The following is a 22,277-nucleotide window of genomic DNA, read 5'->3' as shown; positions in this document are numbered from 1 at the left end:
TCAGATGGCCTTTTCCCTTGAATATGAAATATAGAGCATCATCTCTTGAGTTTAAGGTACCTACCACAAGAGAAAGTTATGAGCTCATAATCTAGTCACATGACCACCAACCTAGCTGTGTACTCTTAACCTCTCACCTAGCCTTAGGATTAGTCTCCTACCTAGTGACCTTACCTCCAGAAAGGAAGTCTCTCCCTGTTCTAATTCACCCTCTATTTAGCTGCTAAATTGGTGTTCCTAAGTGCATATTGTTTAACCATATTACTTTTCTAAATGAAAAGCTTTAGTGGCTCCCTATTATCTCTAAGATACTGTTCTGTTAGACCTTTTAAGATGTTCATAATGTGACCTCAATGTGTTATTCCAGAATAATTTCCCAATACTTAACTTTCCATACTCCAAAGAGACATTTTGTGTTTTCTGAGCTTGATATTCTGTCTCCCCCACTAAAGTGCATTTGAACAGATTTTTTTTGTTCTTCATGTCTGAAATATTCTATGTACTCTCTTGTACCTCAAAGAATTTCAAGTTCCATTCAAGGTCCAGCTCAAACATTTCCTCATACACAAAGCCTTTCTACATTTCCCCACCAAATGTTATTACTTAGCCCACCCAAAATTATTTTGCATTTACTATGCATATTTTTATGTTTAATTCTCTGTGTACATCATCATTTTATATTCTATATATGTGTCAAATGAGATTATATTAATGAAACCAAATGAATTAGTCATTCCAATAAAGAGAGGTGGGATGAAGAAAGAACCTTCATTCTTCCCAAATGAGTAGTTCTTCCAGTGAATTGCAAACTACTTGATGAGATATTTTTTAGTCCTCACCGCCTAACAGAGTGCTTGACAAATTGTTATTATTGTTCAGTCATGCCTTACTCTTCATTACTGCATGAATCACACTGCCAATGGGGGTTTTCTGGGCAAAGATACTGGGGTGCTTTTCTATTTCCTTCTCTAATGGATTAAGACTAACAGAGGTTAAATGACTTGCCCAGGGTCAGACACACAGCTAGAATATCACTAAGGACAGAATTGAACTCAGATTTTCCTGACTCCAGGTCTCTTGCTCTAGCTACTGAGGCACCTCACTGCTACTTTGGCAAATAGCACACAATTAATAAATGCTCATTAAATTAAAGAGATAAAGTCTTCTTGAGGTGGTGAAGGTTATGGAATAACTTGCAAAAGTAAAGGAAAAGGAAAACTATATCCTGGAATTTACTCCTGAAATTCTTTTTTTGTCAATACTTATATTAACAAAGCTTACGGCCACAAAGTTTTACCATCATGAAATATCCTCACAAGTATAAGAGTCTCATTTTCAGTGCTTGGAGCAGTGCATTCATAAATGTTTATTGACTATTAGTGGCTGCATCAAATTGGAAATTGGCATGTGGTCTCCACAGCACACTGGGCAGTACAGGAATAGCCAAATTTGCTGCACTCATCTCCTTCTGAATCATTTTTTTCCTACACAAAAAGGCAGAATTATGCATTGCCTATTGGTCACATTCAGAGGTGGAAGAAAGAGGTAGTTATAGTTTTTACCTGGATGAATTATCTTCTTTTCTGAAAAAGAAACTTACTAAAGACCTTACCTAAATTTATTACTAAGCCCTACCTCCCCCACAAAACAAAATGTTCTTTTTCTTCAATAAAAATCTTAAAAGCAAACCTCAATTTTTCTTTGTAGAGCAGGAGACATTGATCATGTGACAGCGCTCTATTACTGACAATTCTATTATATAAAGTGACTGACACAGATAGAAATCACTTCATCTGATAGATGCTGGCACAGTAGAATGATAGCTGCTACTCACTTACGGGCATTTCATATTCTTATTGGTTTAGATAAGACATCCTATGAACTTTACCCAATCAGAGACGCTCAACTCTAAAAGAAGCATTTTTTTAAAAGTACCCTTCTGAATGGTTACTTTTAAAAACTGCTCATTCTAAGGGACTAAAGGTTCCTTCACCACCACCCCCTTGACTTGAATGATTATTCATTTGGTTTCTCTAACAGTCCCATTTGACACATTTCTAGAATGTAAAATGGTGATTTTCTCTCATATTCCTTTCTCCAGTACTAGATATAGTTTGAGGTAGATTATCCCAGTGCCTGAGCTATTCTTTTGGAAGTGACATTAATTCTTTTAAAGCACAAAGCTATTCAGAAAAGGAAAATCTATCTTCCATTAGTCTCATTGCTATTTTGGGATGCTAGTCTCTAGATACATATAGTAACTTCTTTCCTTTTCTTCTCAAAATTACATAAAATTACAAATTTACTCAAATGGGTAGAAATAAACATGATTATTTTCTGTTTCTATGATTATGCATCTAAGGATCCCAAAGCACTGAACTGTATTATAATTGTAAGTTTATTTGTAGCTCAGTAATGGAAGGATGTTATACATGAACAGAAATAGTTAAGGACACTATTGAGTTACTACTAGAAGTTCCTCTTTAGATTATTAGCTACCCAAGGAAAGTTAATTTCCCTTCATTATATGAAGCCTTTTCATGGCTTATATCAGGGAAAAATGTGTGTGTGAATACATCTATAAATATAGGTATGGATGTATGCATGCATACACATTTATATCTATATAACACTCTAAATACATATGTAAATGTATCCATATGTACTTGCATGCTGATGCTGACAATATAAATACCTGTCCTCCTTGATAAGCTGTGTAGAGGATAAAAGAGACTTTCTTAAAGGCAAAATAAATTTGGCTTAGAAAATATCTTAGCTATATGAAAAATAAGCCATAAAAAGGTAGAAGGCCTAAATCTGAATCTTGTGGCACTAACTAATTATATGACCTTGAGCAAATTGCTTGAAGTTTCAAGCCATAAATTTCTTCATTAATAAAATGGGAATTATAATACACTACTCAAAGGGGTGATGTGATTAAGTATTTTGAAGACATTCAGAATACTTATGATCACAGACCAAAGTATGGAGGGAATCTGAGGTAATAGATGAGGAATTGAAGCACATGGAATTGGAGTGATTTCCATGAAATCCTTCAGGTAATAAGCATTAGAAATTAATTTGAAAACAAATCCTCTGAATCGATTTTATACTTTTTTGTATTGTGTCATGCTATGCACTTTATGCAGGAATATATATTCCTTCTAGCAATGCTGGTTATACCTTACCCAACCTTAAGATTCTTATGCATGCTCTCAACATCCTTACATCTTTTCCAGAGACCCATGCCACGTGTTGGGACCTTTTTTTCTGAGAGACCTCTACTCTCTGAATGGCTATCAATGGAGAATTTGAGTTGTTCACTGTTTATCCCCTCATTTTATTATAGGACTAGGCCACCTTAATGTCATCCTTTTATGACACATTGTCTTTGTAATTCTGTGATACTGTATTACAAGCTATTCATACCTGGAATGCTACTCTCCATCACCCTTTGAATGACACAGCTTATTGTTTTTTAGGTTTTTGAATCCTATGCATTAAGACTGTTTAGCATAATCCAAAGAATAATTGTACTTTATTTCAGAAAGCACCTTGTAGTCACTAAAAGGACCAGAATCAATCCAGTCACTCTTTTTCTTGTCTAATTTTAAGTCTAGGTCATGCATCTGCAACATTTGTTCAAGATACTGATAGAGATGAAATCTATATTTTTCCATACTTAAGTGGTATTATAGAGATAAAAGTTAACATCATTCTTGTTGTTATTAACTTCCTCCAGTGAGAGATATTTCAAGGGAAGGAGAAAAATATTGCTATATGATATGGCTTGATAAATAATGGAAAACCATTTCAGTCCCAAAAAAAAGTGAAGGTTTGAATACTAACATAGACTCTTTCTATCTATATATCCTCTATGGACCTCAGTTATCTTTTCTGTCAAACAAAAGGACTAGACTAAATGACCCCTAAGATGACTTCAATTTCTAGATTTATGATCCTAAATTCCTTTACAACTCTAAATTCCCTATACATTGGGGATATTAATGCCTAAGATTTCACCAGTAGAATTTGAAATAATAACATTTCAAAGTTGGAAGTAACATTAGAGACCATTTAGTATAACCCCTTTCTGAGAAGAAAATCCTAAAAAAAAATCCTCAAATGATGGTCCTGGTACCCTTGAGAAAGAACTCTTAGGACAAGAAACATTTATAATATCATTATATTATAAAATGGAAAGTTGAATTTCATGGTCTAAAATTCCGTATGGAAAGTCTCCCTGGGAGGCATAAGAGCCTCTACAGAATTAAAATGTAAATAAATAAATAAATAAATAAAGGAAAATTAGTATAAAGGAGGAAAATAAGAGTTATCTGATGAAAAATGCACACAGAAATAAGTGACCACCTAGAGGAGATGGAGTGGGAAGATGCTTCCATGAAGTAGAAGCTACGTCAGATAATAAATGATAAACATAAAAGCTTTGTGGACTTGTATCAAGTAGATGTCAGGAGTCCTAAAACTCATGATGAAATGAGACTGAGAAGGGAAGAAAAAGAACCAACCCATCCCCAAAAAGCAAATTGTTATTGTTTTTGTTATTTAATTTTGTTTTGTTTTACCTATACTGGGAAAATGAAGAGAATAACAGGAAACTTAAAACTTCAGCTTGCTTGGGGTTGATAGATTGATAAAGACTGACAAGAGACAGAAGGTCCAATTCTAAATGTAGTTCTCTTTTCTTTGCAGAGAATACTCTTTACAGCAACATGGTAAAGAAAAAAAATGACTGACAGGGAATTGATACCCAAGATAAGTAAAGATAGTAAGATACCATCTAGCTGTTCTTAATGAATTCAAGTAATGTGGCCCAAATAAATGACATCCTCAGATACTAGAGCGAATCAGAATGATATCACAAAACTAGAGAAAGACAAATGTCCTAATTTTCAAAAAGAGAAAGAGATTTATCTTCAAATTAAAGTGCAATAAGTTTGACTTCAATTCCTGTGAAAATTCTAGGTCAGATCATTAAAGAGATAGTTAGTGAATATGTAGGAAAGGAAGCAGTGGTTGATTAAAAAGTGCCAATAAGGCTTCATCAAGGTTAAGTCATGCCTAATTAACCTAATTTCCTTTTATTTCTACAGGATTACAAAATTTCTTTATTGAAGTATATTTTACATAGATTTTTAACAAACTAATTGATAAAGTAGCTCATATTATTGTGGAAAAGATAGAGAGATATTCACTAAACAATATCATAATTATATGGATTTAAAACTATTTGAATGACTTGAATTGAATAAATTAATGCCAACTTTACCAGGAGTCTCTAAAGTGATTTCCCAACAAATTGTGTCAGGTTTATTGAGAGAACTATATATTATTTAATATTTTTATCAGTGTTCTATAAAGACAGATAACAAGCTCAAATTTACTGACAAGCTAGAGCATTAATGCGAATCTAATAAAATGAAGTTCAATAGGAATCCAATATTTCTTCTCTTTCCGTGATTGATACTACCACCCTCAGCCTCCTCTCCCTTCTGATTAGAGAGATAGAGAAGTGTTCAAAATTTCTCCCCATCCTCCCCCCTTTTATGGAACTAGAAACTGGATTGTCAGTAGCACGTTTTGTATCTGCTACTGGGCCTGGTATCAATTCCACAGAATAAGATACCTCTCCGTTGTAAACCTATTGGTGTCCCCTGTTTCCACCACCCTGCCTCTAATTCCCCACCTTCTTTTGTGTATTGCCTCTCCCTTTAAATTATAAGCTACTTAAAGACAGTGACTGTTTTCATTTGTAATTGATTCCCTGCCATTTTTCATTAGGATTGCTTGAAAATCTTGTATTTCATTTTATGTCTATTTTTTTTCCTCTCTTAAATTATACTCAGTTTTGATGTATGTTATTTTTTATTGTTTTTCTAGTTCTTTTGCTTTCTGGATTATAATATTGCAAACTATTTGCTCCTTCATTGTGGTAGATGCTAAATTTTGTGATCATTATTTGAACTATTTCTATCGGACTGCTTGCCTATTTTCTTCTGAACCTAGAAGCTCTATAATTTGGTTCTACTATTCTTGGAAGTTTTTATTTGGGGATGTCTTTCAGTTAGTGATAGGTGAATTCTTTCAATTTCTGTTTTGACCTCTGTTTCTATGAAATATAGGCCATTTTATTTTATAATTTCTGCAAATATGATGTCTAAGGCTTTTTTTTTTCATCATTACCTTCATGTAGTCCCAATAACCCTTATTTTGTCCCTTCTTGGTCTATTTTCCAAATATTTTTTTTCTGATAAGTTATTTCAAATACTCTTCTATTTTTCAGCCTTTTGACTTTATTTTATTGTTTTTTCATGTCTCATGGAGTCTTAACTTCCATTTGGTTAGTTTTAATTTTTAAAGAGTTATTTTCTTCAGTGAGTTTTTGTACATCTTTCACAAAACCATTAATTTTCTTCTAATTTTATCATATTGCTATCCTTTCTTTTCCAATTTTCTTCTACTTCAATTTAATATTTAAAATATTTTCATTCATTTTACATCTCTTTAAATTTTCTCACATTTGTTTTGGCTTATTTTTATTTATTTTGAGGGTTTACTTGTTAATATTTCACATCATTGTCTTTTGATTTTATGTCTTAGCTTCCTTGACTACATGGAATATTTTCAAGGTCAATTTTTTTTTCTTTTATTGCTATTTTCTCCTTTTCCCAGCCAATTTTTTGATTGTGAACTTTATGTTGGAGTTGGGATCTCTTTACCTAAGGGTGGATATCTGTGTATCCTGAACTTTTGCAGTTAATCTGAGGGCCTGTATGTTTTCAGTGATTACAAGGTGGTGAGATGTGTGGAGAGTTTTGGTTTCTATCTTCCTAATCTGTTATCTAGTCCTTACGTGGTTAGTGCTTTGTTCCTTTGAGACCATAAACACTCATGACTACCATAGAACTATTCCCTAAAATTAGGCAAAGGGCAAAAGATCTAAAAACTGGCACCAGGTCTTATACCCATTATGAACCCAGGAGTGCCTAAAATATCCTTCTGAGCAAATGTTTAGTCCCCTTAGGCCCTGAACACTTCTGGTTCTACATCTGTTGGTACTGCTGCTACAGCAATTTGTGAATTCATTTCTGAGCACCACAGCCACTCCTGTTGCCAGAGCCTCTGAGTCCCACAGGTTGTGCTGCTTCTCCCATTCCAGTTCACAGTCATTCTATACCCATGTCCTCAGATCAATTTGTGTCCTTCTAAACAATACTGAGGCTGGAAAAACTAGCTACTTTGAATTTTGTTGTTGTTGTTGCTGTCATTTTTATCCTACTCAGAATTTGATTTGAACAGTTTTTTATGAATTTATTTAGAGCCACTGGAGTTTATTGACGAAAGGAAGAATATGGTCAGAACACTGCTTGAAAATTAAAATGTGTTAAGATTCAAATCTCAGAAGAGACTTTTTGGTATACTGAATTCAGTTTCCTAATATTCAGACCACAGATTTCAAAACTTTGTGTTTTGGGGTTTTCTTGAAATAGGTTAGTAGATATTTTGTCTGCTGTGTCAAGGTATATTTTGATTTTTAAAAAATAAACTCTTACTTTTGGAGCCTTTGGGACCTTGAATCTAAAAAAAAAACAAAAAAGAAAAGAAAAATGTGTTGCACTTAAGTGTTTTGGTTAACAGTAGCATGGAAGTGGGAGAGTACAAAGTTTGCCTTTGTCATTGATGGGCTTGCCTTTAAAGTAGTTGAAAATTAGTAACTTGTCAATATATTAATTATGAGACATATTATATATCAATCTTTTATCAGCGCCATCTTTTATCATAAAGGTAAAAATCCATACCTCAAAAAGCTCAGTATACAACAAGAAACACAAAATTTTGTCTTTGAAATGCAAAGAAAATCTTCTAGAATTGTTTAATGAGTTAAGAAATTTATTTTGAGAATTCTCATTCCTTTTACTATTATGTTAATTTTCTTCCCAAAACCTAACTATGGCCAAAAAAAGGCAAGTAAATTTGCCATTTAATATCCACTGATATTATCTTTGTTCTAGTTATACCTTGTTACTTTTGATAGGGGAAATCCTTTAAAAGTTAAACCATAGACTTCCGGGTAATCATGGTTGCAATCTAGACGCCACATGCTTCCTCTCCCCGGCACCGAACAAAATAGACTACATCAAAGGAGCATAAAAATCACCTTTGGAGGCACAGAAGGACTCCCCAGTACTCCCCAGTATACCACAGAGGCGAAGGTACGTGGAATTTTAACATTTCCACACTATAATAAGAAAGAGGAAAAGCTTGCACAAAAACATCAACTGAGCCCCCCTTTCCTCCCCCCCCACCTCCCCCATCAAACCAGAGTGAGCTACCGGAGTGCTCACTGGGACAGCGAGTGAGTGGAGAACGTCTCTGTCTGGGTGTGGGGGCACTCCAGGGTCCTTGGGATCTGGGGACCGCCAGGAAAAAACATCTCAGGGTGGTTTCATGGGAGAATCCTGTGCTGAGCACAGGGGGCTCAGGGAGCATTGTGATGAGCATTTGGGCTGAGCTAAACACCAGGGGCTGAACACACGCTGATTATCTGGGTGAAGCTGAACACCTGGGCACTTTGGCCGTGATCAGGGGCCCAGCACTCTAAGAAACCTCGGAGACTGGGAAGAACTAGTATGAGGCAACCTAAATTCACAAAAAACCCACCCATATCACCCAGACCCCAGACCAAAAAGGAAGGGGAATAAAACCACCAAAGGGATGGCTCACATGGCCCAAAATCAAGCCTCCATGAAGAAAGGGAAAAAAGGTGACTATTGAAAACTTTTATGGTGGAAGTACCCAAGGAAAAGAAGAGAATGGGGATGAAATCCAAAAAAAATCAGATCTTGCCTCCCAAAATGGAAACTATCAACAAGCTCTGGAAGATCTCAAACTGGAACTTATCCAAAAGATGGAAACCTGGAAAGAAAAATGGGAGAAAGAGATCAACAGTCTGACAGATAAGAATGCTCAATTGGAAAAAGAACTCAAAGCATCCAATAGAAGGGAAGACAAGGCTGAAAAGCAAAACCAGTCCCTAATGACCAGAATTAAGCAACAAGAAGAAAGTAAGATCATAACACAGGAAGCATCAATAAAGCAAACCCCAAAAATTAATGAATTAGAAGAAAACATAAAATATCTCACTGAAAAGGTCACAGATTTGGAAAACAGAGGAAGAAGAGACAACCTCCTAATGATCAGTCTCCCAGAAAAAACAGAGATAAACAAGAAACTCGATATTATTCTACAGGAGATTATGAAAGAAAATTGTCCACATGTTCTGGAGCAAGGGGGCAAAATAGAAATAGAAAGGGTTCATAGAACACCCTCTATACTAAATCCCCAAAAGACAACCCCCAGGAATGTAATCTCCAAATTCAAGAGGTTCCAAGAAAAGGAGAAAATCCTACAAGAAGCCAAGAAGAAGAGCTTCGGATATAGAGGGGCTCCCATAAGTATCACACAGGAGTTAGAGGCTAACACACTAAGAGACTGCAAAGCATGGAACACGATATTTAGAAAGGCAAGAGAGCTGGGTCTCCAACCAAGAATCAACTATCCATCAAAACTGACCATATATTTCCAGGGGAAAGTATGGCATTCAACAAAATAGAAGATTTTCAAGCATTTGCTAAGAAGATCAGAACTTAGTGGAAAATTTGATATCCAATCACAGAAAGGAAGAGAAACATGAATAGGTAAATATAAAGGAAAGGGAAAAGGTGATAAATCTTACCTTTTTTAAAGTAAAACTCTCTTGTATAAGGACTACATTTACATCAAATTATATATATATATATATATATTAATATATATATATATAAATATGTGGGGAAAATGTATTGTGTAACTCTCAAAAATTGTATGCATCATAAGAGTAGTTAGAAGAATAATGCATAGGGAAAGATTAGGGCATCAAGAAGATTTGGTGAAAGGGAGAGCAAAGAAAGAATAAGGGAGGGGGGGAACCATCGATAACACTAAGATTTATTTCAAGAAATAGGGGGGGGGCTTAATAGAATAATCTTTCCCATATAAAGATACACATGGGAAGGGGAGGGGAAGAACTCTCATATGAGAAGGAGAGGAAGAGAGCTTGAAGTGGAATTACTTAAACCTTACTCTCAGTGAAATCAAATCTGAGAGAGAAGAACATCTAGATCCAGTGGGATCCTGAATTCTATCTTATCCAACAGGGTAAGAAAGAAAGGAAAATCAAGGAGGGGGAGGGGGGATGGAGTATAATAAGGGAGGGAAAAGAGGGGACGGGGAAGGGAGCATGAAAATGGAGGGGCTAGAAAGGGAAGCATATCAAGGGAGAGGACTAGGGGGACTGACCTAAAGTAAATCACTGGTTCAAAAGGAGATAGCTAAAGAAGAAAGATCAGAACTAGGAGAAGATATCAAAATGCCAGAGAATCCACAAATGACAATCATAACTTTGAACGTGAATGGGATGAACTCACCCATAAAATGTAGACAAATAGCAGATTGGATTAGAACCCAAAACCCTACCATTTATTGTCTTCAAGAAACACATATGAGGCGGATTGATACTCACAAGTTTAGAATTAAAGGTTGGAGTAAGACCTTTTTGGCCTCAACTGATAGAAAGAAGGCAAGAGTTGCAATCATGATATCAGACAAAGCCAAAGCAAAAATAGACCTGATCAAAAGGGATAGGGAAGTTAAATATATTCTGTTAAAAGGGAGTATAGACAATGAGGAAATATCACTAATCAACATGTATGCACCCAATGGTATAGCATCCAAATTTTTAATGGAGAAACTAGGAGAATTGAAGGAGGAAATAGACAGTAAAACCATATTAGTGGGAGAATTGAATGAACCACTATCAAATTTAGATAAATCAAACCAAAAAATAAACAAGAAAGAGGTAAAAGAGGTGAATGAAATCTTAGAAAAATTAGAGTCAGTAGACATATGGAGAAAAATAAATATGGACAAAAAGGAATACACCTTCTTCTCAGCATCACATGGCACATTCACAAAAATAGATCGTACACTAGGTCACAGAAACATGGCACTCAAATGCAGAAAAGCAGAAATAATAAATGCAGCCTTTTCAGATCACAAGGCAATAAAAATATTGATTGGAAAGGGTACATGGAGAGCCAAATCAAAAATTAATTGGAAATTAAATAATATGATACTCCAGAATCAGGTAGTTAGAGAAGAAATCATAGAAACAATTAATAATTTCATTGAGGAAAATTACAATGGTGAGACATCCTTTCAAACCTTATGGGATGCAGCCAAAACAGTACTTAGAGGAAAATTCATATCCATTAGTTCATATATTAGCAAATTAGGGAGGGCAGAGATCAAGGAATTGGAAATGCAAATCAAAAAACTTGAGAACAAACAAATTAAAAACCCCCAGAAGAAAACTAAACTGGATATCCTAAAAATTAAGGGAGAAATTAATAAAATCAAAAGTGACAGAACTATTGAGCTAATAAACAAGACTAGAAGCTGGTACTTTGAAAAAACAGACAAAATAGACAAAGTACTGGTCAATCTAATTTTAAAAAGGAAAGAAGAAAGGCAAATTAACAGCATCAAGGATGAAAAGGGGGATCTCACCTCCAATGAAAAGGAAATTAAGGCAATCATTAAAAATTACTTTGCCCAACTATATGGCAATAAATATACCAACCTAGATGATATGGATGAATATTTAAAAAATATAAATTGCCTAGACTAACAGAAGAAGAAATAGATTTCTTAAATAATCCCAGATCAGAAAAAGAAATCCAACAGGCCATCAAAGAACTTCCTAAGAAAAAAATCCCCAGGGCCTGAAGGATTCACCAGTGAATTTCTATCAAACATTCAAAGAACAGCTAACTCCAATACTATACAAACTATTTGACATAATAAGCAAAGAGGGAGTTCTACCAAACTCCTTTCATGACACAAACATGGTACTAATTCCAAAGTCAGGCAGGACAAAAACAGAGAAAGAAAATGATAGACCAATCTCCCTAAGGAATATAGATGCAAAAATTTTAAATAGGATACTAGCAAAAAGACTCCAGCAAGTGATCAGAAGGGTCATCCACCATGATCAAGTAGGATTTATACCAGGGATGCAGGGCTGGTTCAACATTAGGAAAACTATCCACATAATTGAGCACATCAACAAGCAAACCAACAAGAACCACATGATTATCTCAATATATGCAGAAAAAGCATTTGATAAAGTACAACACCCATTCCTACTAAAAACACTAGAAAGCATAGGAATTGAAGGGTTGTTCCTAAAAATAATAAACAGTATATATCTAAAATCATCAACTAATATCATCTGCAATGGGGATAAACTAGATGCATTCCCATTAAGATCAGGAGTGAAACAAGGATGCCCATTATCACCTCTATTATTTTACATTGTACTAGAAACACCAACAGTAGTAATTAGAGAAGAAAAAGAAATTGAAGGCATTAAAATAGGCAAGGAGGAGACCAAATTATCGCTCTTTGCAGATGACATGATGGTCTACTTAAAGAATCCTAGAGATTCAACCAAAAAGCTAATCGAAATAATCAACAACTTTAGCAAAGTTGCAGGATACAAAATAAACCCACATAAGTCATCAGCATTTCTATATAATTCCAACCCAGCTCACCAGCAAGCACTAGAAAGAGAAATCCCATTCAAAAATACCTTAGACAAAATAAAATACTTAGGGATCTATCTCCCGAGACAAACATAGGAACTATATGAACACAACTACAAAACACTTTCCACACAACTAAAACCAGACTTGAACATTTGGAAGAACATTAACTGCTCATGGGTAGGAAGAGCCAATATAATAAAAATGACCATCCTACCGAAACTCATCTATCTATTTAGTGCTATACCCTTGGAACTTCCAAAATTTTTTTTTACTGATTTAGAAAAAACCATAACAAAGTTCATTTGGAAGAACAAAAGATCAAGGATATCCAGGGAAATAATGAAAAAAAAAATACAAAGGAAGGGGGCCTTGCAGTCCCAGATCTCAGACTATATTATAAAGCAGAGGTCATCAAAACGATTTGGTACTGGCTAAGAGACAGAAAGGAGGATCAGTGGAATAGACTGGGGGAAAGTGACCTCATAAAACTTTCATAAAAACTGCTGGGAAAATTGGAGGGGTGGGAAAGATTAGGTTTAGATCAACACCTCACACCCTACACCAAGATAAATTCAAAATGGGTGAATGACTTGAACATAAAGAAGGAAACTATAAGAAAATTAGGAGAACACAGAATAATATACATGACAGAACTTTGGGAAGGGAAAGACTTCAAAACCAAGCAAGAATTAGAAAGAGTTACAAAATGCAAAATAAATAATCTGTAATACATCAAATTAAAAAGTTTTTGTACAAACAAAACCAATGTAACCAAAATCAGAATGGTAGCAACAAATTGGGAAACAATCTTCATAAAAACCTCTGATAAAGGTTTAATTGCTCTAATTTACAAAGAACTAAATCAATTGTAGAAAAAATCAAGCCATTCTCCAATTGATAAATGGGCAAGGGACATGAACAGGCAGTTCTCAGATAAAGAAATCAAAACTATTAATAAGCACATGAAAAAGTGCTCTACATCTCTTATAATCAGAGAGATGCAAATCAAAACAACTCTCAAGTATCACCTCACACCTAGCAGATTGGCTAACATGACAGCAGAGGAAAGTAATGAATGCTGGAGGGGATGTGGCAAAGTAGGGACATTAATTCATTGTTGGTGGAGTGTGAATTGATCCAACCATTCTGGAGGGCAATTTGGAACTATGCCCAAAGGGCGATAAAAGACTTTGATCCTTTGATCCAGTCATACCACTGCTGGGTTTGTAACCCAAAGAGATAATAAGAAAAAAGACTTGTACAAGAATATTCATAGCTACACTCTGTGGTGGCCAAAATTTGGAAAACGAGGGGATGCCCATCAATTGGGGAATGGCTGAACAAATTGTGGTATATATTGGTGATGGAATACTATTGTGCTAAAAGGAATAATAAAGTAGAGGAATTCCATGGAGACTGGAACAACCTCCTGGAAGTGATGCAGAGCGAAAGGAGCAGAACCAGGAAAACATTGTACACAGAGACTGATACATTGTGGTACAATCCAAGGTGATGGACTTCTCCATTAGTGGCAATAAAACACTATCCACAAGCAGAGGATAAACTGTGGGAGTAAAAACACTGATGAAAAGCTACTGCTTGACTACAGGGGTTGAGGGGATATGACTGAGGAGAGACTCTAAATGAACACTCTAATGCAAATACCAACAACAGGGAAATGGGTTTGAGTCAAGAACACATGTGATAATCAGTGGAATCATGCATCAGCTATGGGAGAGGGAAAGGTTGTGGGAGGACGGTTGGGGAGGAGGGTTGTTTCCAGTGAATAATGTTTGGAAATGACCAAATAAAATAATGTTTAAAATTTAAAAAAATAAAATAAAATAAATAAATAAAAGTTAAACCAGAATCACTTTAATGGTATATTTAGATTCCTACCTTCTTGGTACTCTACCAAAATTATCAGGCTTTAATTTTAAATTAAAAAATCATTTTATCTTTAGATTGAATAAGGACAGGTTCAGCTTAAGTAAAATATATATAATCAAAACATTTTCCAAAAGCATTATCTTCTTCCATGCATGAAAATATAGATATAAATTTAAATGATGCTTGGCTATTTAAGGTGAGTTAAAATTTAAGTCTGTAAACTCATATACATTTATAGATTAATTTTAATATATTTCTCTCATATACACAAAATGTATTATATATCATATCATGAATTATAAACTATATTATATATATACATATATACATGAAATACATATATATTTAAGTTTTATTAGACAGTATGGCTTAATGAATAGAGAGATTGCCTCAGAACCTTAGGAATATGTGAGTTCAAGTATAGTCTCATAGCTATACTGGCTAGAACTTTTCCTCCTTTTATCTGTCTCCTGGCTTAAGTGACTTCCTTCAAGTCTTATTTAAAGTCCTAGTTTCTACAAGAAGCTTTTACTAGTATTCCTCAATCCTGGTGCCTTCCCTCTCCAACTACCCCCAATCTATCATTCATATATACATATATGGGGAGTGTAGGTATGTACCTAGTCATTTAGTTATTTGCATTTTATTTCTCCAATTAGACTGTGAGCTTCTGAAGAGCTGGGCCTATTTATTTGTTTGTTTATTCATTTATTTTTTTTTTCTTTCTTTGTGTCTGCAGTGCTCAGGACAGTCCCTAGCACATAAAGACACTAAATGTATTCTTCTTCACTTAACTTATTGTGTGACTTTTAGATTAAGTCACTCAATCTCTCAATGTTCTAGGTAACTCTTAAGACTATATATTGCTAAGAAGGTACTGACCAGCATTGGAAGGGAGAGTACCTTCATTCTGGGGTTCCTGATGGAAATGAAATCACACAACTAGTCTTTATATTATATGTAATAAACATATCTTTCACTTTATATGTTGTGAAAGCCCAGTTAAAAGAGCAATATTAACAAGTATTCTAGACATTGGGGTAGAAATACAATATTATGACCTGTTTTATTTGGTGTTGGCCCTGGATACTTTTATTTTTCTTTTCATAAAATGAAGAAAGATTTCAAGATGTTATACTCTAATTTCTTTTTATATAGTGCTCAAAGATTTTGGTAAATCATTCATGTTCCAAACAAACCATGGACTTCTAATACCAATTGCCTTCATTTGCACAAATGAATGAAAAGCATTTCAAAATATAAATTTGTTTTTTGAAAGGATAGAATAATGAATTGTTTACAATCTGTAGCTCAAATATTCAGCACCCCAAATTTTTGTATTCTTCTCACTCAGACTTCCATAATAAAACATAAAACCTCTTCAGCTGTTCCATTTTTCCATTTCCTATCCATAACTCCTCTGAGATTCACATATTAAAGATAGTCGAACTTGTCTTGCCAAAGTCATGTTGTATTTTTTTTGCTTTAAAATCATTTTAATATATCCTTTTCTTCCTCTTAAATAAACACTTTAAATAATACTGTTCCTCCCTTACTGTTACCTTTTGTTTGTTTTAACTAAATGCACACACATATCACAAAAAAAGAATCAATAAGAAAAATAAATTCTAAAATCAGAATTTCAGCAAATTTTAGATCTCCAGACTTTTAATGAAATTGCACTTCTTTTTGTCCTTCCTGGAATATCACAACATAAAAGCTATCTATTCAAAGAGTCAGAAACAAATGATCCTGGCAGGTGGAAGGGATGGAGTACTGATGTAATGGTGTCATATATTACCTTAAATTAAATCATTATGCTTCCACTTGTTATTCAAACATGATAGTATTAGTGGTTTGATTTTCTTCCTAATAAATCCAATGTCTACTCTGATATGCATGAAGTACAGGAGAGTAAGATCAAAGGCCAAATGAAGACTGTATGTCAAATCTCTAAATTGGATTGCACAGTCACTGGGGCTCTTCACATCTAGAATTTGTCTGGATATCTGTCTCATCAGATCACTTCTTTGAATTAAAGACCAAAATAGAATTTAGAAACAATGCTATCACACCTTTGATATGAATGACATCTTTCTTTTATGGATGCTGTTACCCGCAGGATTCCTGCCTCCTGTTCCAGCCAGTTCCATAATCTAGTCTGCCTATTGGCACAACTACAACACATGTCTGCTATAGTGTTTGGTGACATTAGGTAAAAGATGAAAAGACTTTTTGTGTGCCACAAGAATACAGAAAGAGAACATTAATCTTAGCAGAATAGAAAATGGACCTTACGTAAGCCAAATTCCCTTTGAAAATGTTATTTATTTTGAAATATTCCAGAGCTAACTTCCAAAGTCTACTAAATAGTAAAGAAGGTGTTTAACATCCTCATCTTTAGCTTAAAATGTATATTAGCAAATATTTTCAGAGAAATTCATATCCAATTGGCTTTTCACAAGGCAATTCCTATGTGCCCATGTTGACAAACAATAACTGAAAGTTGCTTGCATATTGGATGCCTAGGAGGATTCAGAGGCATAGGATTTGAACCTTATGCACAAACTGTTTCTAAGGGTTGCTGATATATTCAACAAATGAAAATAAAGCTAACCATATAAAAATCCAATGAATAATGGTAGGTTGCATGTCTTGTGACAGTTCAAACCAGGACAAGTTAAATTTATGAAATATTACTTAAAAGGAAGTTGAGCTTCCCTTTAAAGAGTAGAAAGGAATTTTAGGGAACAGATGAAGTTCCAAGGTGTTTGTGCTAAGTGACTTGCCCAAGATCACATATCTAGTAAGTGTCTGAGGCCAGAGATCAGGAAGTATTATCAATATTAAAGCTATATGAACAAAATGTTTTGGAAATCCAAATTTTTAAAGGAAAAGGTAAATGAATTTTAGATGAAAATACATAATAAAACAATAATAGTGGGGTTTTAATTTTCCCCTCTCAGAACTGGAAAAATCTAACAAAAAATAATAAAGAAGTCAAACAGATGAATAGAATCTTAAATAAGTTAAATACGATCAATATCTTGAGAGAGATCAATGAAAACAGAAAGGAGTATAACTGCTTATTAGCAATACATGGTACCTTAGAAAAATTGACCATATATTAGGATGCAAAAACATTCATGTTAAATGTAGAAAAGCATAAATATTAAATGCAAACTTTTCAGACCATAATGCAATAAAATTGCATATAATAAGTAACCATGGAAAGACAAACTAATAATTAATTGGAGAATAAAAAACTAAATCTTAAAAAATGAGGAGGTTAAAGAACAAATCATGGATACAATAAATAATTTCATTAAATGGAATGATAATAATGGAACAATACACCAAAGCCTATGGATATAGTAAAAGCAGTAATAAGAGGAAAAATTATATCTCTAAAAGCTTGAATTAATTAAAAATAGAGAAAGAACAGATCAATGTATTAGGAATATAATTTTTAAGAAACTAGAAAAAGAAAAAATGTAAAATTTCCATCTAAACACCAAATATCAAATCCTAAAAATTGTAAGTGAGATCAATAAAGGTGAATGTAAGAAAACAACCAAATAAATGTCTAGCAGTTAGTTTTATGGGGAAAAATAGATAAATCATTGGTTAATAGCATTTTTAAAAAAGAACAAAATAGCAAGCATTAAAAAATGAAAAGGGTGAATATAACTCCAATGAAAATTAATTTAAAGAGGATTTGTTTTATTCAATTATATGACAACAAATTTAACAATATAAGTGAAGTTTAAAAAGAACTACAAATATGTAAACTACTCAGACTATTAGTGAAGGAAATAGAATATCTAAATAAATTTATTGTAGAAATAGAAATTGAACAGATGACAGATCAAGTCCCTTAAAAAATCAGGAATAATCAGGAACAGATAAATTCACAAGTGAATGCTACCAAACATTTAAAGATTAAATAATTCCAATATTAAACAAATTATTTGAAATGGTAATCAAAGATTCAGCTTTACCTAGCTCCTTTTATGAAGCAAATATGGTGCTAATACTTACATTAGGAAGAGCAAAAGCAGAGAAAGAAAATTACAGAAAAATGTCATTAATGAATATGTATTGAAAATTCTGAATAAAATACTAAGATGCAACAATAAATTATGCATTTTATATGTTTTGATCAAACAGATTTTTTATATCAGGAATGCAGGAATGGTTTAATATTCTAAGAAAAACAATCCACATAATTGATTGTATCAATAACAAGGGAAATAAAAATCATATGATTATGTCAATAGACGTAGAATAAGCCTTTGATAAAATTCAATCATCATTCGTATTTAAAACACTGGAAACTATAAATATAAATAGAGCCTTTTTCTTAAAATGATAGGAAATATCTTCCTAAAACCATTAGGAAATATAATTTGTAATGTGGATAAGCCAGAACCTTTCCCAATAAGATCAAAAGTGAATAAAAGATATCTATTATCACCACTATTATTTAACACTATTAAAAATGTTACATAGTAATAATAAAAAAAAGAAACTGAAGTAATCCGAATGGACCAAGAGACAATAAAACTATCCCTTTTGGGCAATGATATAATGATATATGTGGAAAATCCTAGAGATTCCACTAAAATTTTAGTTAAAACTACCAATAATTTTAGCAAAGTAGCAGGATATGAAATGAAAGTCCATTGATTATAAGCATTTTCATATATTGTTAACAAAATCCTTTAAGAAAAAAAGGGAGACTTTCCATTTAAAATAAGTATTGAAAGAGTAAATTGCCTGGGAATATGCCAGCTAAAACAAACCCAGAAATTAAACAAATATAATTATAAACAAATTTATACAAATAAAGTTAGATCTAAATAATTGTAGAAATATTAATTGTTCATGGATGGGCAGAATCAATATAATTAAAATGACAATCCTACAAAAACAAAACTTTTTCAATGCTCTCCCAATCAAATAACCAAAAAGCAAATTTTGTTGAGCTAGAAAAAATAATAACAAAATTCATTTGGAAGAACAAAAAAGATCAAGAATATCAAGAATTAATGAAAAAATGTAAAGGAAACAGATCTAGCAGCACCAGATTTTAAACTGTATTATCAAACAGTAATTATTAAAATCTATCTAGTACTGCCTAAGAATTAGAAAGGTACATCACTGGGATAGAACAGACATAGAATAAATGCTACTAAAAGATTATAGTAACCTTGTATTTAACAGAAGTTAAATACAAAAAAGATCCAATCTGTTGTGTAAAAATTGCTGGAATAACTGAAAAGTAGTTTGGCAAAAACTAGGTATGGACCAATATCTTAAACAATTCATTAAGTTCAAAATAGATATGTTATTTAGATATAAAAGAAGATATCATGAACAAATTAGAACAGGAAACATTACTTTTCTGATTTATGTAAAGGAGAGGAATGTGTGAGTCAAGGTAGAGAGCAATGTGAGATGTAAAATGGATAATTTTGAGTATGTTTAATTGGAAAAAATTGTACAAATAAAACAACTGTTGCCAATATTAGAAGGAAAATAGAAAATTGAAAAAAACATTTTCATATACAGTCTCTCAGATAGAGGTTTCATATCAAAAATATATAAAGAACTTTGCCAAATTTTTGGGAATAAGAGTCACTCCTCAAATGATAAATAGGCAGAAGATATGAACAGTTTTTGGATGAAGAAATCAAAGTCATATATAGGTTATGAAAAAATGTTCTAAATTACTACTGATTAGAGAAACACAAACCAGAACACTTGCAAGGCTTCACCCATAACCATCAGATTGGCTAGAATGACAAAAGGGTAAAATGGCAAATTTTCAGGGGGGTGTGGGAAAATGTGGACACTAATACACTGTTGGTAGAACTTTGAATTATTTCAATCAGATTGGAGAGCAATTTGGAGAGCAAAATATTTATAAAACTATATATGTATAGCCTGTAGTAGGGAAATTAAGATATTGATTAAAAGTTGATTATAATAATATATTTGATAAAGAGATTTCTGAAGGTGCAGGCAAGGCATAAGGCAGGGTGTGAGACCAGAACTTAGAAGGAGGAACACAGGGAAAAGGTTCTGACAGTTGATGAGGTGAGTCTGGTGGAGGCAGACATCTGAGACACTGATCTATGCTGGTGAGAGGGAAAAGAAAATTCTGAAAACCATCTGAAGAGGCTTTCTACTTTCCTGATCAAGAGAAGTCATCTCTAAGAAGAAGCTGGTAGATCTGTTTTACTGGAGAACAATTTGGAGAAATAGAAAGACAGAAGTTTGCCTGGATTCTGGGTCAGACCAAGGTTACCTCATTGTCAGTTAGCAGCTGCCATGTTGGCTGACTGAATCTATATGTATTTGGAAATATATTTATCGAATTAAGTTACTTGAATAAGGATTTTAGTTAGATAATAGTCAGATAGTGTTTGGGTTTTTTTTTAGTAAGCGCTAGGCAGTTTTAGTGTAGCTGGAAGAACCAAAGGCTCTGTTGTAAGAGGTGAAAAGTTAGTTCCCCTTTTAGTGGTAAGGTTTCTTTGTTATTAATCCTTATACTTATATCTTTTAATTATAAATAGATTTTTTATGAATTTATAATTTTCAAGTAAAGTGCATACTTGCCTGGTGAAGGGAAGTCACTCCTGCCTTTTCTTCTGAGGGGAGAAGTGAAAGATACAATTGTGAACAACAACAAAGTATCTTACCACAGCCTCCTCTTCACAACAACACAGATAATCTCAATACTTCAGTTTGGCGAGTTAAACAAGAATTTTGAGCCTACAGTTCTCCATTTTTGGTCCCCAACTGCCCAGTTTGGTCCCCAGTTTGGAATTCTTGTTCACAGCAAGAGGTCCAGGCAGCCATAGAACTCCAGCAGTTGACAGGCTGTAGTTCCTGTGGGAGAAACTCCAGGGGGCTCCAAAACTCTTCTCCCAGTCAGCTGCAACTCAGTAAGCAAGTTAGCTTTTTGAAACTTGCTAGACTAAAGAACTGACACAAAGTGGAAGTACGTTGTGGAAATAGTGTATCTCCCAGCTTCCCTATTCATAACTATGCCTGAAACAATCCATGATTGGATTGGACAGCCTGTGTTGTCCCTGACAATACCACAGTCTATTTTGTATATATACCTCTCCTGTTTTTGATCTTAGCCTATCTATACACAATGCTAAAAGTTTTACTGGCTATTGCAAGAAGATGGTATAAGTCCATTGGTAATGATATCAGAGAACAACTAAAATATGTGACCACGAAATTAGACAACATGGGAGCACAATACAAAGAACTAGCAAATGCAAAAACAGCAGTGCAGGGTGCAGAAAAGCCTGATACACCCACTAAACTAGAATTAGAAACTGAGGCACTTGAGTCAAACCTGGCAACAATGTTCTGTTTAAAGAAAACCCCTATGGTGTCACCTGATATGGGCACTGAAATTTTACTGTGTCATAAGAAATTATCAACAAACTAATTCTTTTAACTTAGAAAGAACTACTTGATAATGAAAATTAAATTATAAGTATCAAAAGAGCATATATAGTTATAGATTTAATATATGAAGAACAACTAGTGACTATTTACCTCTAGAGAATTAAGTGAAAAATGGAAACATGAAAGCCATGATCTATAATACACATTTATTTTCCAGATGATTCCTTTTATTGAGGGGAGGGAAGAGAAAAGCTGAGCCTGAGATACCTATAAATGAATTCTGTT

At 33.7% G+C, this 22,277-nt stretch overlaps 1 long non-coding RNA gene across 1 annotated transcript in view; it reads right to left on the bottom strand.

Moving 5' to 3' along the window:
- Positions 1–21,710, bottom strand: part of LOC103098540 (uncharacterized) — a 38,854-nt gene extending 17,144 nt beyond the window's left edge. The window contains exon 1 of the long non-coding RNA XR_008917701.1: positions 21,179–21,710. This is a non-coding gene — a long non-coding RNA (uncharacterized LOC103098540). The remainder of the gene's footprint in view (positions 1–21,178) is intronic.
- Between the last annotated feature and the right edge of the window lie 567 nt (positions 21,711–22,277).

Source organism: Monodelphis domestica, chromosome 3 (assembly GCF_027887165.1).
Source record: "Monodelphis domestica isolate mMonDom1 chromosome 3, mMonDom1.pri, whole genome shotgun sequence".
NCBI classification, from domain to species: domain Eukaryota; kingdom Metazoa; phylum Chordata; class Mammalia; order Didelphimorphia; family Didelphidae; genus Monodelphis; species Monodelphis domestica.
This window is presented reverse-complemented; position numbering and strand designations above follow the sequence as displayed.